The sequence below is a fragment of the Artemia sp. Qi Xiang Cuo genome, chromosome 12 (assembly GCF_049724085.1).
Source record: "Artemia sp. Qi Xiang Cuo chromosome 12, ASM4972408v1, whole genome shotgun sequence".
Classification (NCBI taxonomy): Eukaryota; Metazoa; Arthropoda; class Branchiopoda; order Anostraca; family Artemiidae; genus Artemia; species Artemia sp. Qi Xiang Cuo.
This window is the reverse complement of record NC_142805.1, coordinates 16,777,446-16,799,268: the sequence shown is the minus strand read 5'-3', so window position 1 is coordinate 16,799,268 and position 21,823 is coordinate 16,777,446. Positions and strand designations below refer to the sequence as shown.

Here is a 21,823-nt window from a genome sequence, read left to right as displayed (position 1 = left end):
CAACGTTCACATACAAACATACAAACGTTCACTATTTTATATATATATAAATATATAAATATATATATAAATATATATATATATATATATATATATATATATATATATATATATATATATATATATATATATATATATATATATATATATATATATATATATGCATATATATATATATATATATATATATATATATATATATATATATATATATATATATATATATATATATATATATATATATATATATATATATATATATATATATATATATATATATATATATATATATATATATATATATATATATATATATGCAGTGCTGTCAACCTTTCTTACATTAATTATGCATACATTGATTTTGCTTTTAAACTTATCTACAAACAAGAGTGTATCCAGCATTTTTATTTTGGGGAGGAGGCTTTGGGGGTGGTATTTACAGCAAAAATCTTTAAGAATCGCATTGTGATTTTTTTTTTTACACGCATTTTTATTGCGTTTTCACAGGTCGGGCAAAATTTGTTTAGACCTTAAAAATATTTTGGTTAGTTAAGGAGGGAGGGAGAACGCCTCTTATTTAAGGAGGAGGAAGGGAGTTGGTGTCACCTCAAAGGGTGTGTGTTAATCCTAAAACATCCCAACTCTCATTGAGCCTCCAGATAGATACAGAACCAGTTTTAAAAATGTGACAAGGGTAGGATGGAGGTAGAAATTGATGTATAATCCACAGGGTTGTATTCAGGATTTTTTTTTTTGGGGGGGGGGGGGACTAAAGACTTAAGAAAACGCTTCAATAATGTGAGATTGATATTTAATTCCTCTTGATTTCTCGGAATATTTCTGGTCGACGCTGTTATTATGAAAGTAAAGAGTAACACTAAACCTAAAAATGAGCAGAACTTATTCGGTATAGAAAAAGGTCTGCCCCATTCTCATCCCCATATCTGCCTCTTAATCTTAGAACCTTTGGAGGGTTTAACACAGTAGACTGCAAATCCTTAGGAAAGGGGTTTGAGTCCTGGTGTTGATGGTCACTTGGCTTGAAATGGGGGGGGGGGTCAAAGATGTAAGTGCAAACAGAGTCAACCAAGTTGTTAATAGGTACCTAGAGAAATCCGGGGGAAAAAGAGGAAGCTTAGGATAATTTGACCCGAGCAAGATATTGCACTGCTGGCAAAAGGCAGGTAATCAGGAGATTGTTACCTGTGCTATACAGACTATTGGTCAGCATGCAAAAAAAATTATATAAGTATATCTTATCTCTTTAAACAGGCAATAATTGTATATGTATTTATTTATAAATGTATTTTCCCTCAAAAATGGCTCCATATTTCTTGGGAATATTGGCACCCTAGGATTTTCTTGCCTACAAAACAATCTACACAGGTCAAAAGTTTCAGAAAATTCGTAAAGAGCCTTAATTAAAAAAAACAAATACCGTGAGTGATGACATATTTTTCAGCACATTTGAAGAGCAAACATACATTATATTTGCGCCAGTAGAGGTTGTACTGCTTTAAGTGTCTATGATGTAGGCAAAATTACACAAGAACCATATGATTGTTTCTCCATCATAATGACCATTTGAGTAGTTACTCGTATCGCAAATTTTGCATTGACTCAATATCTATGTTTTGGTCCAGAAATCCTAACCAGCACGGTTGCACTGCACGCATGGCTGACATACCAAACTAATCAAACAGTTCCAAACCAAATTAGCTGTTTAAGTTATTTAATTGAGGATTTGACGGTTCATAGTTACGGTGTATTGCAATTATTTCGTAACGTACTTTGCTGTTTTATGAATGGCAAGTACCAAGGCAAGTGAAAATGAAGTATGATTGTTTTAATTGGTTAAATGGACACTTTCCAAACCCTATATATCTTTCAAAATTAGGAAAACTTTAGACTTCAGTGAGAATTTTAAAAAGGGTCCATAAATAGTTTTTGGTAGCATCGGTGCTAAATAAAAATAATATGGGAAAAATTCAGCAAAAAATTAGCTAAACACATTTGGTACCAAGCATCTTAAGAATGTGCAGCTATCCTTTGAAATTATAATCAATTAATTTAAAAAAAAACTTTTTCAACAAAACGAGTTTCAAAATTATTATAGAGCCTCATTGGAAGCATAACTGAGTTAAAATAAAGGCAAATAATTTTCAAAGCGTAAAATTCCCACAAATCACCATGAAACCCAGAACGAACAGAAATTACAATAGGTATCTGAGTCAAGCTCGAAACGAGCAGAAAATCTTGATGAGTAGAGCTGACAACCTCGATAGCTTTGGAATACCAGGATGTAATTTGTACTTTACTAAAAAACAAATGAATGTGGATGATAGTTTGATATACCGATATTTATTTCTTGAAGCCATAGTAATTTTCAATTTATTAAAGTAAAAAAATTAAAACAATTAAAATGTATTTGTTTTTAGTAAAGCGCAAATTCCATTCTGGTCTTCAGAAGGCATGGGGGTCGTTAGTCCTACTTATGCTAATTTCTGCTGGTTGGAGTTTAACTTGGTTATTTATTGTAATTTCTGTTCGTTTTTGGTTTTATTAATCTATTGATTGCTTATATGCCTTTTTGAAAACCTATATACATTATTATTTTTCTTTAAATTGCAGCTCCCCCTAAACGATCCCAAAAAGTTTCACTATAATACCCTTATTGTCATTATTTGCAGTAACTGTAGCAGTAGTATTGATAGTATTACAGATAGTACCTTCTGGCTAGTTTTGAAAATCTGCAATCTCATAGTTCCTTTGGAATTAGTTACTGATGGTTATAGATATTTATTTAGATATACTTACCGATTTTTACTCCTAGAAGTCTTCATAATTTTTGATTTATTAAAGGTAAAAGGTTGAAAACATTTAAATATTTAAAACATCAGTATTTAGAATTTGTTAATCAAACACCATTAATACCCTCAAAATGTGCAACTACAAATTAAGGCATTTTAAAAGTAGTTTATTCAAAGTAAAGTGTTGATACTAAGAATAGGAAAACCAAATAAGAATTTCTAGTAATGGGTGTTATTGAAAAAGGCTGTAAGTGTTTAACGTTACTAATAATTTAATATTTGAATTTAATTTTGAATACCAAAATATAAAAACCTTTTACTTAATAAATATAAGGTATTAAAGTTTTTTCAACGTGAACAATTAAATCAATACAATAACTTCTGGTAAAAAAATATGAACAAAAAGAAATTATATAACAGAAAGAAACACGACTGTTCTGGGAAAAAACGTAAAATTAAATACTTCTTATTATAGTGGCTTCAGATATCGACTCATGGGTACTCAGAAATACTAAATTTGATTCAAAATATTAAATTTGATAGCATATTATCGGGTATACCCTGTTTCAATGTGTTTTCCTTCTTATCTATAAAATTATGTGCACTTTCTTATTTATTGATAACTTGGGATGTTGAACATCAAATTCCAAAAAAATACATATTTGCAATCACCATAAAAAGCTGTTTCTTTGATTTATTACTGTTAATATTTACAGTCTTATGCCTTTGTTATTGGTTAAGGCCACTATTTACTTACCATTCATTACTATGAAGATTTTTTTTTTTCCCAAATAATGTAAAAAAATGTTTGTGGAAAACTGTAAAAAATAAGAACTCATTTTTCCCCTGTTGAGGGTCAAAATCAATTAGCACATAGCCAACCATGAGCCAACACACATTTTTTTATCAGCTGTTATCCTTCAATGATTTTCCCTACCTGGCTCATTTCCTTTGATTTCCCCGAAGCTACTTTATGGTCCGCAATTTCCAAGGCAAGCCTCACCCCCTTACTCCCCCCTATGGATGCCAATGGGAACAATATAAAGAGCTGTTTAGCAGCTAATTTGATAGGCAGTTTTGATATCAAGTGCCTTTTGTAATTAACAAAAAGTAATAATGCAATAAAATACGATATTTGACAAAAATTTCCATCTTTATAATGAAACAAAAAAACAAAACAAAAACAAACAAAGGTGGATATCAGCACTCGTCAATAGTAGTAGTCATAAGACAACCATTTATCTCTGATATATTCTCGTCTCAATTGAGCTAACTACTTGGACTACTGAACCACTCCATCATGATGCAATAACTTAATAGCAGTTCCCACCAAATCATTGTATTTATGTGTTACTTAAGGAAGTTTTCAGAAAAAAAATCTTAATACTTTGTTACAAATATTGCCTTAAAGAAAATATTGAATTTTTATAAATCAAAAACATTTTAACTTACAGCTTTTCTAATTCCTTATAAATTCTGCATGTTTCTCCAATGTTCTAAATTCCTTTAAAATTTAAACTCTTATTAAATGGATTTTTAAATAGTACATCTGCGAAACAAACTCATACTTATCTGAGATTAGTTATACTCATGACCTTTAGAATAAGCTTTATGTGACTGGGCTAGGTATCATTTTACACTAATTTACAATTTACACTAAGAAAAAGATAATAGAAAATCCTGCCTCAATATTGTCGCCAAGTTCCAAAGCTTAGCTTAGAGAACCGGGTCAATTTTTGTCAGGCATCGGTTTCTTCCACAACCTTTGCAAGTCATCACTCTTATGTGCCCTGCAGAGAAATAAACATCCATGGGATAACACGAGCCAAAGGAAACTTTTTTGCAATTAATTAAAAAAAACTTTCGGAAAAATAAGTTTTTCAAAGAAAAGTAAAGGCCATTTTAAACTTAAGCTCAGGAGATACAAATACTTGATCAAATTCAAACTCAAAACGACCAGAAATTACTATTAAAGAATAAATAATAAACTTGAAGCTTTTTGCTATCAAAAACGAACAAAAATTAATTAAAAAAACTTTCATAAAAATAAGTTTTTCAAAGAAAAGTTAAGGCCATTTTAAACTTGAGCTCAGGAGATACAAATACCTGTTAAAATTCAAACTCAAAACGACCAGAAATTACTATTAAAGAATAAATGAAACCCAAAAAGAACAAAAATTAAATAAACAATCATAGCAAAAAACACACAATAAGTAATAATATATACGAATAAATAGATCTTAAAGCAATTAATGCTTATATTGAATATGAGAATCAAGCTAAAAAAAAAAATAAAAAATAGATTGTTATTAAAGTATAAATGAAACTTAAAACGAACAGAAATTAAATAAACAATCAATGCGAAGAATCATACAATATATATTAATGTAAATCAATAAATAAATCTTAAAACAAGTGAAACTTAAATGGAATATGCAAATCAAGTTTGAATCGAATAAAAATAACTACAAACAAGAGTTTGGGTATCGCCTCACTGCAGAAGCCCAAAACCTACTGCGTCATTGGGGTCTTACTGGAAACTATGAGTCTTGAACAGTCTTGGAAAGTATAAACAAAATCAAATTCAATATTAGATATATAATGATATTAATTGTTGAAAGACTTATCAGTTCAAGATTTTTTTTTTCACTGTAATTTATATTTTCATTTTCAATGCTGTGAGAACTGGAAAAGAATAAATTTGTAATATACGAGTAATTCGTTTTCAGTGAAGCACCAATGACGCAGAAGGCTTTAGGTTTTTACAGTTAAAGAAGGGGCAAATTTTGTTTGTAGTAAAACTATATTTGTCTTGACCAACCTTGGAAAGAACTAATAATTTAAACTGAATGTTTTATGTATAATGATATTAATTTCTGAAAGCTCATCAGTTCAAAATTTTACTGTAATTTTAATATTAATCTTCAATATTAAGTACAAAAGAAAACATTTGTAATATAATTCGTTTTCAGTAAAGCGTCAATGACGCAGTAGGTTTTAGGCTTCTGCAGTGAAGCGGCACCCAAACTCTTGTTTGTAGTTATTTTTATTCGATTCAAACTTGATTTGTATATTCAATTTAAGTTTCACTTGTTTTAAGATTTATTTATTCATTTACATTAATATATATTGTATGTTTGTTCGCATTGATTGTTTATTTAATTTCTGTTCGTTTTAAGTTTCATTTATACTTTAATAGCAAACTGTTTTTTTTCGTTTTAAGCTTGATTTTCATATTCAATCTAAGCATTACTCGCTTTAAGATCTATTTATTCATTTATATTATTACTTATTGTGTTGTTTGCTATGATTGTTTATTTAATTTTTGCTCGTTTTGGGTTTCATTTATTCTTTAATAGTAATTTTTGGTCGTTTTGAGTTTGAATTTTAACAGGTATTTGTATCTCCTGAGCTCAAGTTTAAAATGGCCTTTACTTTTCTTTGAAAAACTTAATTTTCGGAAAGTTTTAAAATTAATTTTTGTTCGTTTTTTACTGCAAAAAGCTTCAAGTTTATTATTTATTCTTTAATACTAAATTCTGGTCGTTTTGAGTTTGAATTTTAACAGATATTTGTATCTCCTGAGCTTAAGTTTAAAATGGCCTTTACTTTTCTTTGAAAAACTTATTTTTCGGAAAGTTTTTTTTTTAATTAATTTTGTTCGTTTTTGAGTGCAAAAAGTTTCAAGTTTTTATGGCATTGGGGGGGGGGTGCTTACTGTTCGATTATTCTTGACTTTAAAAAACGGATCTAGAACTTTCAATTAAAATCGAATGAGGCTTTTTTCAAAGTCCATAACATTACCTCTTTGATAAAAACCTTATATATGAACAATAGACAGCTTGCATAACTTGTGGACAGTGATTGACAACAATGAATGGATTGAAAAAATAGCTCCAATAAGGGGGTTTTGACCATTTCACTTGCTGACACACAAGGATCACGACTGTTTAGAATGGATCACGACTGTTTGGAATGGATCACGACTGTTTGAACCCATGTATGGCTTGAGATAAAAAAAAAAGGTTCGGTGATATGGGAGAGAGCTGATACAAAAGACACAGAAAAATCATGTGATATGAACACATATGACCTATTGGGTGAACGCATAAACCCCAAAGAACAACAGCTCTTTCAAACTTTCAAATAAACTTTCCAAACTTTCAAAATTAACTTTTGTTTGGCCAATGTACCTAAAAACAGATTTTACAGCTTTTTTAAAGCAAAAAGTTAGTATAGATATACTAGAATCACAAAACCCAGCATCAATTTCAAGCAGCAAAAGGGTGACTAAGGCCAGAAAAAATGGTAGTCAGAAGATCTACTGACGAAATTCGGCCCCTTGATCTATTTCTCCTATTCCAAAAATGAACAAAATAATAGTTTATGTTTTATTAAAGAAATAAAAAATAAAGATGTTAGCTTTTGGCAGAGTAAAGCCAGCTTCAGGCTCAAAATTAAAAAAAAAACTTAAAACAAGAATTAAAAATATACAGGATTTTTCTTACACTGGTATTAGTGTCAAATTCATAGGCTTATTTCAAAAATACACCAAAAAATTAAATGTTAGCAATTAACTAAGCTATGTCAATATTATAAAAAAAACAAGATTATTGCACGCTGCAAAATAATCGAAGTAATGTTTTTTTTTTTGTTTTTTTTTTAATGAACAGTTGGAATAAGGATAATAATATAGACTATAGATAGTAGAGCAGATTATATAGATTGTCGATTTATAGCTTAGGTTTATATTTTTTAAACCCTTAACAGAAAATAACAAAGGCAATTGTCCTATGCAAGGCCACCTATACTATCTAAGGCCTTTCGTATTCAAAAGGGAACTCAAAACCAGCGTCATCCCGTCTAGCATTTTCCCCCATAAAAAACGGTTAATTAAAATTAATGAACTTAAATCAATTCAATAAAATGCATTAAAATAAATAGAAAGTCATATAGTAACTTGTGACTGAAAGGATTGAAATAAAGACCTTGGGAAAGTATAAACAGCTAGTTGTAAGCTACAGTTCAAAGTTATGTCAAAGCATCTTTTCTTTCAAAAGATGCATCATCTTTATGATGCATTATGCCAAAAAAAACGTCATCATTATACATTATGTCTAAGCATCATTCCTTGTGCGCCCTTTTTATCTTGTGCTTGTAGAAAATAATACCAGATTTCCCAAATAAAAATATTATGCCTTCTGCCCTTGTTATATAGTGATGATATATCACTATATAACAAGGGAAGAATCCATAATATTTTTTATTTGGGTAATCTGGTATTATTTTCTTCACGTTCTAGATAAAAAGGACGCACAAGGAATGATGCTTTGACATAATGTCTTAGACATAATGGATAATGATGACGTTTTTTGGCATAATGCATCATAAAGATGATGCATCTTTTGAAAGAAAAAATGCTTTGACATAACTTTGAACAGTAGCTTACAACTAGCTGTTTATACTTTCCCAAGGTCTTTATTTCAATCCTTTCAGTCACAAGTTACTATATGACTTTCTATTCTATTTATTTTAATGCATTTTATTGAATTGATTTAAGTTCATTAATTTTAATTAACCGTTTTACACAAAAATGACACAAAAATCAGGTAAGAATAAAAGAATTGCCTAAATAATTCAATTCCCATTCAGTGATCCATGTAAATAATATTGTTGCTGCAACTACACTTGCATCTAAGCCTTACACTGCTTAGATGCAACACTGCATCTACACTTGCATCTATATATAGGTCAAATATAACCTTAGGCTATGCACAAAAGTTTATAGATTAAACAATTTTCTAAATTAGCTCTGTTTGGCAATTTGAACCAACTAGTAATGAGAGATAAGAACAGAAGAAAAGTTAGATAATTGGAAATACTATTTAAGACAGGGGACCATCTTTCTTTCTTAGAAAGTAGCCGGGTCAGATGAATAAAGCTTGGGTCATAGATAATTTTGGAGACCACACTGCCTTTCCATGACGATAAATAAAAGTTGAAATAGGGATAGAATCCTTTTAATAGACAATGTTTCACAAACAGTAATAGAAATTTACAAAAAATACCAGATATTTCAGTCACATATGCAGTGACCGTCATCAGAGTTTTACTACTGATGACGGTCACCGCATATGTGACCGAAATATCTTGTATTTTTTGTGAGTTTCTTATCACTGTTTGTGAAACACTGTCTATTAAAAGGATTTTATCCCTAATTAAACTTCTATTTATTAGCTTGGGTCATATGAATTAAGAGTGGCAGCTAAAACTGAAAGATTATTTATAGAATAACCCAAATATGTGGGAGGTTTAGCGCCAAAGAATATGCTAGAGAATGGCTTATTTTCCCTCAATTCTTTAGGAACCATTGTTCTATGATATGAGCAATGTGGCCCGAATCCTCTTTTTGTGTAACTCTTCGAGAATGAAAGGATTTATTTATCTGCTTTTGCTTTAAATGACAAAATGTTGAAATATCACCAGGAAATAAGATACTTGGAATTACTATCTGACTATGCATGCATTTTTGTGACTCAAAACCTAAATTTTGAAGTAGTAAAAAAAATCGGATAGCAAGAAGTGTGCCACTTGATTCCCATTCAATGATCTATGTCTATCCAGCTACAATGGTTTTTACAGTTCCAATGCATCCCCGTGTCCCCTCTCTTCTAATACCTGGATGTAGGCCAAGATATATTCAAAATTTTGTTGTTTTTATTAGAACATTTTTACACATGACTTGTAGACCTGACTTTATTATTTGGCAAATAAAAGTATATCTGTGTGTTAGGGTGGACATTTGTGTTAGGAACTTTGTGAAGTCATATGAATTATGACTATAACTGCTTTTGTTTGACCATGCCTTTGTTTGGAACAGTTTCAGTTGCAAATCTAGCATCAGACAGGATTCAAAAGCCTGGCATACCTCTGTTTGGGACAGTTTTAGTTGCAAATCTCATTAATGTCAGAAAATATGGTGACTTTTTTCTTTCGTATGATAATAGAAACAAATCTGCTCACAGGATTTTTGAGCACTTAACAATTGAATCTGTTGCCGATACTGCCTAAGTACGTCGAAAGAAGTCCCATTATTATGAAGATGAAAAAGTGCATCCATTTTTCAGGGCCTCGATTAGTGATAATAAAGGCAGTGGGTTTGATAAAGGACATTTAGCTGCTGCTAGAAATCATAAGAAATGTCAGCAAGATATGAACGAAACTTTTGTGCTGTCAAATATTGCCCCTCAAGTCGGCAAAGGATTCAATCAAAATAAATGGAAGGATCTAGAAGATTATATTGCAAATCAGGCAAACAAGTATAAAAATATTTATGTCTGTACAGGGCCTTTGTTTTTACCCGAGGAAGAAGTTGATGGAAAGTTGTTTGTTAAATATCAAGTAATAGGTACAAATCATGTAGCAGTTCCTACACATTTTTATAAAGTTTGTATTTATGAAAATGTAAACAACGAATTGGAGCTGGAAGCATTTGTTATGCCTAATCAACCAATTAATGATAAAACACCACTTGAAAATTTTCGAGTATCTCCAGAGACTGTAGAGAGGGACTCTGGGCTGTTGTTTTTTGATAGGATGTCAAAATCTAAACTTAAAAGGATAAATGGCGAAAAAATATGAGGCTTGCACTGTCTTTTAATCTTTCTTTCCATATTGTACCAGCATACCTCAATTAAGTGTTCTTATATGACTTTAGGCTACCTTTTTTTTGAAATTTGGTCTATAAAGTTAATATGAAGACTTATGAAGACTTTAATATGAAGTTTTTTTTTATTCATTCTAGTTCTATCTTATTTGATTTAAAATCTTGAATATAGTTAATTTATGCAGAACTTGTCAATATTTTTTTCGTCACCTTTTTTGCCTAAAATAAAATTACAGCAAAAAATTGAATTTTTTTCTAAAAAATAGTTGTACAACTGCCTAAACATAAAGGAAAATACTTAAATATAGAATAAAAACATAACTATTTGTAGATAACATGTTACAGTAGAAAAGTATTTTACCATTGCACAGACATGTTTTATGTCCATAAAATGGTTCGGCCAATTCCTCATTTCTAATTTCACCTGAATAAAATCTCGTGATACACTGGGTCTCACCTAATGGCATTACAACCAAAGACCTTATATCATTAAGTACATTATATCATCAAATGGTACACCTTATAGCACTAACGATCACTAAAGCACTAAAGTCCATCACATTCTTCCTCGGGTAAAAACAAAGGCCCTGTACAGACCTAAATATTTTTATACTTTTTTGTCTGATTTGCAATATAATTTTCTAGATCGGTCCATTTATTTTGATTGAATCCTTTGCCGACTTGAGGGGCAATATTTGACAGCACAAAAGTTTCGTTCATATCTTGCTGACATTTCTTATGATTTCTAGCAGCAGCTAAATGTCCTTTATCAAACCCACTGCCTTTATTATCACTAATCGAGGCCCTGAAAAATGGATGCACTTTTTCATCTTCATAATAATGGGACTTCGATCGACGTACTTAGGCAGTATCGGCAACAGATTCAAATGTTAAGTGCTCAAAAATCCTGTGAGCAGATTTGTTTCTAGTATCATACGAAAGAAAAAAGTCACCATATTTTCTGATATTACTGAGATTTGCAACTGAAACTGTTCCAAACAGAGGTATGCCAGGCTTTTGAATCCTGTCTGATGCTAGATTTGCAACTGAAACTGTTCCAAACAAAGGTATGCCAGGCTTTTTTTGAATCCTGTCGATGTTCCAACCTTTTTCATAGATAGTGCCAACAACGAAACTTGCACTAATCCCGATGGCAGCAGACACAGCTTTTAGCATAGTTCAGTCTCAGCTACAATAAAAAAGATAAAACATAAATAAACATGTCAAACAAAAGCAGTTATAGTCATAATTCATATGACTTCACAAAGTTCCTAACACAAATGTCCACCCTAACACAAAGATATACTTTTATTTGCCAAATAATAAAGTCAGGTCTACAAGTCATGTGTAAAAATGTTCTTGCCACTATTGAAAATAAAAACAACAAAATTTTGAATATATCTTGGCCTACATCCAGGTATTAGAAGAGAGGGGACACGGGGATGCATTGGAACTGTAAAAACCATTGTAGCTGGATAGACATAGATCATTGAATGGGAATCAAGTGGCACACTTCTTGCTATCCGATTTATTTACTACTTCAAAATTTAGGTTTTGAGTCACAAAAATGCATGCATAGTCAGATAGTAATTCCAAGTATCTTATTTCCTGGTGATATTTCAACATTTTGTCATTTAAAGCAAAAGCAGATAAATAAATCCTTTCATTCTCGAAGAGTTACACAAAAAGAGCATTTGGGCCACATTACTCATATCTTAGAACAGTGGTTTCTAAAGAATTGAGTGAAAATAAGCCATTCTCTGGCATATTCTTTGGCGCTAAACCTCCCACATATTTGGGTTATTCTAGAAATAATCTTTCAGTTTTAGCTGCCACTCTTAATTCATATGACCAAGCTAATAAATAGAAGTTTAAATAGGGATAAAATCCTTTTAATAGACAGTGTTTCACAAACAGTGATAAGAAACTCACAAAAAATACCAGATATTTCGGTCACCTATGCGGTGACCGTCATCAGTAGTAAAACTCTGATGACGGTCACTGCATATGTGACTGAAATATCTGGTATTTTTTGTGAATTTCTATTACTGTTTGTGAAACATTGTCTATTAAAAGGATTTTATCCCTATTTCAACTTTTATTTATCGTCATGGAAAGGCAGTGTGGTCTCCAAAATTATCTATGACCCAAGCTTTATTCATCTGACTCAACTACTTTCTAAGAAAGAAAGACGTTCCCCTGTCTGAAATAGTATTTTCAATTATTTAGCTTTTCTTCTGTTCTTATCTCTCATTACTAGTTGGTTCAAATTGCCAAACAGAGCTAATTTAGAAAATTGTTTAATCTATAAACTTTTGTGCATAGCCTAAGGTTATATTTGACCTATTAAGGGAAAAAGGCTTAGATGCAAGTGTAGTTGTAGCAACAATATTATTTACATGGATCACTGAATGGGAATTGAATTATATAGGCAATTCTTTTATTCTTACCTGATTTTTGTGTTAGTTCAAAACTGACAAGAGGATTATCTTATTACTGGCAAGTGAAAATTAAAGTAATAATTTAGGTTTAGAGCCTATTCCTGAAAGTTTTATTCATACAACAAAACTACTTTCTAAGATAAAAAAAAACTGGTAAATTCTTAGTTTTTTCCATTACTTAGCAGTAGAATGTGAACACATCATTCAATGTGTCTTTTATGCTCTTCCTAAGCATAGTAATTACTTCTTGTAGAAGTCTCTAACACCACTAGATTAATCTAGCAGTGCCAGCATACGTGGCAAAGATGAATCAATACCACTACTGGCTTCAGCTAGAGGGTAGTATTGTAGTTGAGCAGCTTCAAGGGTTCTACAAGCTCTTCTGCACTGATATTATAACCAGTGAGAATATAACAAGTAATATATTAAAGTTATGTTACTTATGCATCAATTTTGGAACATACATCTCAGCAACTTTTAACAGTTTGTTTTGGAAAAAGTTGCATTGTGTCCTGTACATTAGGCTAGTCATTTGGCTAATTCTTTTAGTTAACTTCAATCTTTTCTGCATCTTTTAGGAAATAATCTCAAGTTATTATTGAATAATTCATTCCTGGTTGGATTTGACTATTTTCCCTGCATGTTGTTATTCCTTGTATATCTATTGTTATGCAATGATGATCACTTATTAAGGTAGCTTCCTCCATTTCTTTAACCTTGGAAATCTAGCAATATGAGGGTTTCCAACTTGGAGTCATTTGTTCTTGGAGATATTGTTGATGGATTCATCCTTGTTTGCTGTCCTTCAGGAGTTTATAAACACAAGTTACTATACATTAAGAAATCAACATAAAAATGATACATTATCACAACATAAAAATGAGACAAGTTTCACAAGCTACATCCTAGTCAGTGTGTCAATTCACGAAAATGTGCGGCAGGGGGGGGGGGTCAAATTTAGTGGGGGAAAGGTAATTTTATTTTTCTATTTTCTCAATGAGATCCCCCCCCCCAAAAAAAAAAATACGTCAATAGAAATGCCCTAAAAAGGGTGTTTTTCAAAACCAACAGGGAGGGGACAAAAAAATATTTGACAAATACCCCCTCTCCCAATTGATGCCCCTGGCCCTGACTTGCTGCAAAAATGAGGTAAACACAAGCTGCTAACGAACAGTGAAACCAAATAGCTAGCCACAAACTGCAAAATGTCAGCATCGCAGTGGAAAAACAAGCTAATTCTTGACTGAGTGTAATAATGAGCAAAGTCCTAACTGTCAGCTGCTTTGGTGCAAAAACTATTTGGTGCATAACCTTTGACTTGGTGCTAAAATGACTTATTTCGATTTTGATTTGACTATTTTTGACTTGGTGACAGAATGAATCATTTAAAATTTTGGCTAAATACTCAAATTTCATTTAAAAAAAATTAAATTGCATTGTAATATTTTAGTTCTTAAGCCAAAATCAATAAAAATAAATATAAATACATTACCTTCAATTAATATGGCTTCAAAATATGTTAGTGAAAAAAATGACATACTAATTTTTAAATTTTTAAAGAAGTTTGCAAAACAAAAGTAAATACCAATATTAAAACATATAGCCGGCATAAATCAAGTTCAATAATTAGACAAACTATAAACAAACAGAAATTATCACAAAAAATACTTGAAATCCCAACCCCTTAAACCCAAAGGCACAAACATTAACAAGAGAAAAAGAACTACCAAGCATCAAACAAGAGAAAAAGCAACACCAAAGATTACAGGATAATTTCTTGAAGCAAGCAAAGATTTTTCTGAGGAAAGGGGGAGTTTGAATGAATAGAAAATTTTGCTTTCATAAGTTTCATTTTATACAGAATCTGGTGAAACTTTATGAAGTGCTTGTCTTTTATAGAAGCAAGGGGCTTGTCATAAGCCAGCTACTGGATGAACACACATGCTTCAGAATGTAGGTACATTTCTGAATATTCCACAGTCCAAAGACACAATTTTTTTGAGTTTATTCTAAAATACTTACTTATATCATTCTTAAGAGTACTTCACTTTATTTTATCCCCATCCCCCTAATGTGCAAAAATATAGATCACATTAAATATTTTCTATGTGGAACTTTTTCTTCAAATAAACTTAACACCTAAGAGGCAACATCAGTAAAATCAAGAAAAAAGCATGGGTATACATAGTTTGGGCTATATATTAGCAATTTAGGGGCTGGCGAGAAAGTAAAGTGAAGCCTTTTAGGAATGATATAATTAAACATTTTAAATTTTTTAGTGGTTTCCAGAAACTTATAGTGTTTTCTTCTGAGGAGTAGCTCTGCATTACCAGAAGTAAAGGCTCTGGACATAGATTACTACTACTACTAACAACTCATCACAGCACCAAGCCGCCTGAGGCCAACACAGCTACACACGCTCCTCCTCTGCCCCAATCTATTCAAAGCCTCCCTTTTTACACCCGCCCACGAAGTTCCCATTTCCTTTAAATATTTCTTTATGACGTCCTCCCACCCCAGACGGGGACGACCTGCTTTCGGTTTAGCCCTAAATGGTTGGCCGAAAAGAACAATCTTCGGCAATCTGTCATCCTTCATCCGCACAACAAGCCCTAACCACCTCAACCTTTCTTTCATTATAGACCTAGAAAGCGGTATTGAACCACATTTTTCGTATAGCCTATTGTTTGAAATACGGTCAGTCAGCCGGGTACCCAGAACAACCCTTAAGCAATTTCTCTGGAAAACATCTAGAAAATCTTCATCCGATTTTCGGAGCGTGCATGCTTCAGAGCCGTATTTGACAACTGTCATCACTGTAGCTTCTAAGATTCTAATCTTAGTTTGCAGACTTATCTTCCTATTCTTCCAGACTTTTTTTTTAACTGTGAAAAACACCCTGAGCCTTGGCTATTCTATTTTCAACATCTTCACTGCTCCCACCATCTTTACTAATAATACTACCAAGGTAAGTGAAGCTGCCCACTTGATCAATCTTTTCATTACCAAACGTCACCTTTTCATCTTCACTTATTCCTAGCCTTAGTGACTTAGTCTTCCTAACATTAATTTTCAAACCAATACTAGCACCCTGAACTCAAAAAACCTCTAAAACTTCATTCATTTTGCTCACACTTTCATCTAGGATGCTTAAATCATCAGTCCAGGAGACTTTTTCCTCCCCATTTGATGCCTTGCCTGTGTTCCTTAAAACAAAGTCCATCAAAATAATCCATATAAAGGGGGATAGAACACAACCCTGCTTAACTCCTGATTTAATACAAAACCAGCAGCTAACCTCATTTCCTACCTTAACCGCAGCAGTGGTATTCTCGTACATAGCACTAATCACTTTAATGTATTTGTCTGGTATACCATACAAGGATAAAACCTTTACTAAAGCTCCTCTATCAACAGAATCAAACGCTTGCTCACAATCTATAAAACTGAGGACCAAAGGTGTTTGAAAACTTAGGCACTTCTCAATTATTAACCTAAGAGTGAAAATTTGGTCAACACATCCTCTACCTTTTCTAAAACCGCACTGCTCTTCTCTTAAAACTTTGTCTACGGCATCTCTCGGCCTAAAAAGTATCATATTACTAAGCAATTTGCTACCTACAGAGACCAGACTAATGCCTCGATAATTACCACACTCACTTTTATCATCTTTCTTATAGTGGCTTAATTAAGGTTTTCCTAAAATCGTTAGGTACTTCCCCTTTTTCAAAAATCATATTCATAATCTTCAATAACTTATTTCTAACCTCAGAGCCACCATATTTAAGAAACTCATTTACTACCCTATCAGCAGCTGGAGCCTTATTATTCTTTAATCCTTTTAGTACTGTTGCTAATTCCTCCTCACAAAACAAATCTTCCTTCACATCCAAGGCATCACAAAATTTTTCATTTTCCTCTATATTTTTTCCAGCAACTCTATATCGGTTAAGCAAGTTCTCAAAATGTTAGGCCCATCTCGCTTTAGCTTTTTCCTTATCACTAATTGCCACCCCATTCCTATCTTTAACCGGGACAAGTCCGGATTGACTACTACCTCTCAATTTGTTAGCGTGCCAGTACAATATTTTACTATTATGCCGTCTAGCTGCATCTTCTAAATCCTCGGCAATTTTATCCATGGCCTCCACTTCACACCTCCTTAGTTCATATTTCAATGCTTTCTCTACTTTCTTTACATTTCTTTTGTTTTCATGCGATCTATCACTCAGATAATTCTTGTACAAGCCCTTTCTATTAAACATAAAGCTTTTTCACTAATATTATTAGCTGCAGTCCTAACTTTCTTCACTAATACACATTCAGCAACTTCACAAATTTTTTTTCTAAAATTATTCCAACCATCTTCCACATTATCAAATTTTAAACTCTCAAGTTTAGTATTCAACTGTTCCTGGAAAGTTTCTCTCAAATTCTCATCCTGGAGTCTACTAACATCATAACTTCCCGGGAAGTAATTACCCTTCCGATATTTCAGCTTTAAATTAACCCTTGACACTACTAGATGGTGATCTTTACTTTTAACATCAATAACAGCACTCCTATATACCCTAGTATCTTGTATTGATCCTGCCAGTCTTCGGTTTACTATAACATAATCAATAAGGTTTGCTGTCTTACCATCACGTGAATACCATGTTAACTTATGAGCCATTTTATGACCAAACACTGTATTGGTTATAACTAGATTGTTATACCTACAAAATTGCAAAAGTCTGTATCCATTGCTGTTTTCTTTTCCTACACAAAATTTACCTAAGCTGGGATACCAGCTATCCTTGTTTCTACCAACCTGGGCGTTAAAATCTCCCAGTAATAACATCATATTTCTACCTGGGACCTTGTCTATTTGCTCCTGTAACTGTAAGTAAAATTCCTCTGAGTCACTAGTATCTCCATCAGTCGGTTCTACAGGGGCGTATACTACTATAACTGATACCCTGAACTTTTTAGTTATAAAATGAGCAATTAGAATTCTATTATTAATACCTTCCCAGCCTAAACAAGACTTAGCAGCTTCTTTATTAATCATGAGCCCTACTCCCTGTCTATGTACCCCATCCTTCCTGCAAGTAAATTTTTTATGCAAATTTTGTTTACTTATTCAATAACGTTGAGCCAAAATCAAAGCTGCATTAACTAAAAATGATCGGAAATTAAATAAAATACAAGTTTTTTAAACTGAAAGTAAGGAGCGACATTTAAAATTAAAATGAAATGAAAATATTACGTATATTATAGTGCATGTCCCAACTTCAACGTCGTGCTCTTTACGCTAAAGTTTGACTGTCTCACAACTTTGTTTTTTAAAACAATAAAAAACTTTAATGTTTATAATTTTTAATGTCGCTCCTTACTTTCAGTTTAAAAAACTTTTTTTTATTTAATATAATACCAAGAGCACATCTTTGTGAATGAAACGAAATTTTAATTTCTCTCTTTCGTTGCATTCCTGGCAATAGGGTCATGTGGGTAAATTTAATAGTGATTTGTTTTTATTTTTATTGAAATTTTTTTGTAGGAACTCTTCTATAAAATTAATAAAATAGCTTAGTATTTTCAAAATAATAAAAAAAAAAGATTGTGTTTTCATTGTTTGTGCTTCTTTGAATTTAATATTTTAGAAGAAATGATAATTAGAAATGGATCGGCGATTGAAATATTACTCACATTAAAAAATAAAATGTTCTATGCGGATTTGAAACTTCTGTTACCAAAGTCGCAGAGTTGCCAAAGTAACAAAAGCAAAGCCATTGCTACTAAACTAAAGCCTATTTTAAATAAGTCTTCTGTACAAAAAATGACGCCAATGCACCACTATCGTCAAGGAAAACTTAGATTTGATGATATTAAAGCTAAAATAGAACAAAACTAAAACAATGGTATTAATAAGTTTTACTGAATGAGCATACAACTTATACATGCCAGCTTATACAAAGCAGACAGAGGAAATACTCGATTCGTCTAAAAGTGAAAAGTACTAAATAGAATACAAAGTAATGAGTGAATACCGATAGTAAGTGAACTTATTCGTTTAAAGATGGTATTAAGCGACAAAAAGGATATAATGGTGTTTTTTTAGCCGTTAGGTTTTATTTCCACTAAAAGTCGAAAAACGAATTTCCACAAAAAAAACACAAAAAAAACTTGCAAACATTTAGCATAATAAAGGGAGGATTAAATTATTAGTATTTTCATGTAGTTTTGTGTGCAGTCTACGGCCATATCTGGTCCCATTGGAGAGAATGAGGTGCAACTGTTATTGTAGAAATCATTATATTTAGAAATAACGTTGATTTGTAAGCTGAATAGTACCATGCCATTGTCATTGTATTGCTTTCTTCAGAGAAACCCATTGAACAGAATTTTACCATTACTAGCTGAATTCAGCAAATCTGGTTCTAATTCAGTCAATTATTTATTCCTCTCAACTAATTTATTTTACTTTTTTCTTAGTAATTTGCTGGAAAAGTTCTTGGTTATATTGATTATGCATTTCAAATTAACGTTTCCTTAGTCAGTAGTTGTCAAGTTGGAAACTTGAAAAAGTGTAAACATACTCTAGTTCCTCTAGTTGACCTGAAATTGAAAACTTGATACCATTCGCAAAAAAATCTGTTTACTCTCTTTGATAGCTTGGATACACTTACGCTATTTTAATTTGGTTAAACTTTAAGAGCAGAAGCAGCCCCAAAAACGAGCATAATACCCTCAGTCGTTCTTGAGGTACTGCTGAGATGCTTTATTGGGAATTAGCATTATCACTGTGAATCTATATTTAATCTTATGGAAAAATTTACTTTTTAAACATAATGGGCAAATGGGTGGGTGGGACTGGAAGGGGGATTAGTTGCCCTCTATTAACTTTCGACTATTAAAAAGGGCATCAGCCTTCTCTATTTTCAATCGAATTAGCCCTTTTCGAAGTTCCCACGACAACTTCGATAAGAAGTGCAATGTTATAAAAAAAAAAAAAAAAAAATATCGTTAATAAATTTATAATATTAAAAAGTTTAATATAACTTAATTTAAAATCGCATGAGCATTTTTTAAAGTTTCTATTGCAAATATTTCAATAAAAATCTTATAAGACCCCAGAGAATAACAAATTACACTTGCCCTGAGAGTTGTGGGGGATTTTCCTCCTCAAAAACATATTTTCTATATGGAAATCAACTACGCTGAAAAATAGGTATATCAAAAATTTTTGATGGGCAGTTTTGGGGTTAATAATGGGCGTGGGAGGGGGGGGGGAATCTTGAATCTCAAAACAAATGACTATTAAAAATGGACAACTAACGTCATATTTCATATATAATTATCTTTTTTTGAATTTTATACTACAAATCATATAATAAACTTATATGTACCCAGGGCATAACTTAAAACCCTTGCCCTGAGGGCTGTGGGGGAGTAGGCCTACTCTCCTCTAAAATATATTTTCTATCTGAAAATCTACTATGCTGAACAAAATGGCTATCTAAAAATTTTGATCAGATGTGTTTGGGGGAATGATGGGCGTGGGGGGGGGGGCTTGTTGCCCTCTAATCACTTTCGACTATTAAGAAGGGCTCTAGCCCTTTAAATTTCCAATAGAATGAGCCTGTTTTGAAGTTTCTACGACAGCGCCTTCTATAAAAACAATATATAACAAATGTGCATTAATTAAAACCCTTGCCAGGGCTGTGGGAGAGTATCCTCCTCAAGATCTTTTCAATCTCGAACTCAACGACGCTGAACAAAATGGCTCTCTAAAAATTTTGATTGGATGTGTGGGGGAATGATGGGCGTGAGGGGGGGGGGCTAGTTGCCCTTCAATCACTTTCGACTATTAAAAAGGGCACTAGCTCATTTAATTTTAAATCGAATGAGCCCCTTTTGATGTTTCTACCACAACACCTTATGTAAAAAACTTATATGCCCCAGGTCATAACGACTGAGGCCCGAGATCGTCATAGCTTCTTTGGTTGTCATTGCAGGCCTTATTTTATATTTTTTGGGGAAATTTAAAAGTCATAGATTTCCCTTTTCGTTTTCTGCAAATTAGAAATTTCTATTAACTGCAGCGAATCTGGTAGTTAAATTTTGTTCAAAAGAATTTTAATATCTTCAAAAGCAACTTTGGTAAGAAAAAACAATAAAACCAACCCTAATTGCTTGACTTGAGCTACACCTGTTTACACTGAATTATACGCCATAGGACTTTCAGTTCGACAGGTTAGTCTAAGCTTAGACAGATGACGGTAATTTTTGCTAATAAAAATACTTGGTTTATTTTTATTAGCAAAAATTACCGTCATCTGTCTAAGCTTAGAAAATTAATAGTAAATTATACCATCCGGAAAGACGATTTTTATGAGCCAAAAATCCGGAATAAAATGACCTGAATAACCACTAACAGTTTTTCATCAAGCGACGTAAGATTCGACTGCCGAAACCAAATTTGGTTCCTCGGCTGAAAAAAATACTGATATGAACTTAGAAAGCAAAATGACAATCTTCTGTCAGCTTTTTTATTTTTTGTTCTTGAACATTCAGCAATAAGGAAGAAGAAAACAGCATAATATTGCAAAATTTATTTTTACAACTTTCATTCATCCAACTTATCATGGATTTTCAGTGCTTGTGGATTAAAAAATGGATTTATTATGAAACAGTAAGTGTAAAACAAATGTTTTGAGCCTTTTTACACCCTATCAATTTTTGTCATTTTCAAGAGCTCAAAAAGGGCTTAAATTTGAATTCCCAATAGAAGTGATTGTTATATTTGTAAAGAGCATAAAAAAGGCATCAAGTGGTATATTCACTTTATTCGTAAGTCAATAATATGATTTGCAAAAATTTACCCAATTTTGTTGTACTTCATTTAGGCAGATCTATTTTGC

General features: G+C 32.1%; 1 protein-coding gene and 2 pseudogenes across 5 annotated transcripts in view; 2 read left to right on the top strand and 1 right to left on the bottom strand.

The window, feature by feature from the left end:
* Positions 1–21,823, top strand: part of LOC148945837 (E3 ubiquitin-protein ligase NRDP1-like) — a 198,427-nt gene that overhangs the window by 64,957 nt on the left and 111,647 nt on the right. The window lies entirely within an intron of this gene.
* On the top strand, positions 9,672–11,837 carry LOC148945843 (endonuclease G, mitochondrial pseudogene; annotated as a pseudogene).
* LOC148945844 (endonuclease G, mitochondrial-like) lies at positions 11,023–11,652 on the bottom strand (annotated as a pseudogene).